Here is a 1,117-nt window from a genome sequence, read left to right on the forward strand (position 1 = left end):
CTTCCATATCCCTGAACTTACCATCCTCTCCTCTAGCCTTTGAACATTAAATTTCACCCTTGCAATTTCCTGCTCTTCTAATACCTTTTGTGCTTCATTGAATGTTTGGAGTTTTGGGTTGAGCACTGGGAGTGTTCCACAAAGGTAGCTGAGTTTTTCTTGGGTGCACATATCATAATCAATTCTGTCTCTGTGTCTAGCCTCTTTGAACATTCTGTTTTCATTGAATTCTCTGTAAAGCTTGTATGTTCTGTCATCCATTCTTTGAAGAAGTTCCCTTTGTTGAGCTTGCTCTTTCCTCAACTGAAACTGTTCTTGTATTACTTTATTCATGGATCTTTCATATCCAGCAGTTGAGTTATTGATGGCTTCATACATCTTGGTATATTGATCTTGTTGTAGTTCCATCATGTGCGTTTGATATTCCCTCTACTGATGATGCCAGGGCATTTTGGCCAGTTTCACTGACCTTTTCTTTACTGTTTTTAAGGTAGTTTCATGCATTTTCTTAGGAAATAAGCTAGTTTTGGATAGATATTCACTTACATCTTGATTCAAGCAAACATTGTGAACTTTGAATGATTTCATGAGAATTTTGCATGAATTATATGATAAATTGGATGATGCATGATCCCATGATTAAGAGCAAGACTTTGATGCACTTTGTTTGATTGATTTCAGGCCAAAAGAAGAAGAGAAGAAGCCACGTTAGTAGGTACGTTAGTTACACTAACGTGGGCACTAACGTGGAAGGAAGGAAAGCCCCAACGTTAGTAAGAAAAGTTAGTGGCATTAACTTTGAAGAAAGGAAATGGAGCCAACGTTAGTGACACTTAACATTATCACTAACGTTGGACCAAGCTCATAAGTGGCCACGTTAGTCACCACGTTAACTTAGTTAACATGGCCTCTAACGTTAAGAAGAAAAGGGGAAGCCAACGTTAGTGTCATTCAACTTTCTCACTAATGTTGGCCAAGTCACAAGAAGCCACGTTAACTCCCACGTTAACCTAGTTAACGTGAAAGCTAACGTGAAGAAACTAGGTGGTCGACAACGTTAGTGACACCAAACATTGTCACTAACGTTGGGATGAATACACACTATCCCCAAGAAGCC

Source organism: Arachis ipaensis, chromosome B6 (genome assembly GCF_059453495.1).
Source record: "Arachis ipaensis isolate K30076 ecotype BB chromosome B6, ASM5945349v1, whole genome shotgun sequence".
In the NCBI taxonomy this organism is placed as follows: Eukaryota; Viridiplantae; Streptophyta; class Magnoliopsida; order Fabales; family Fabaceae; genus Arachis; species Arachis ipaensis.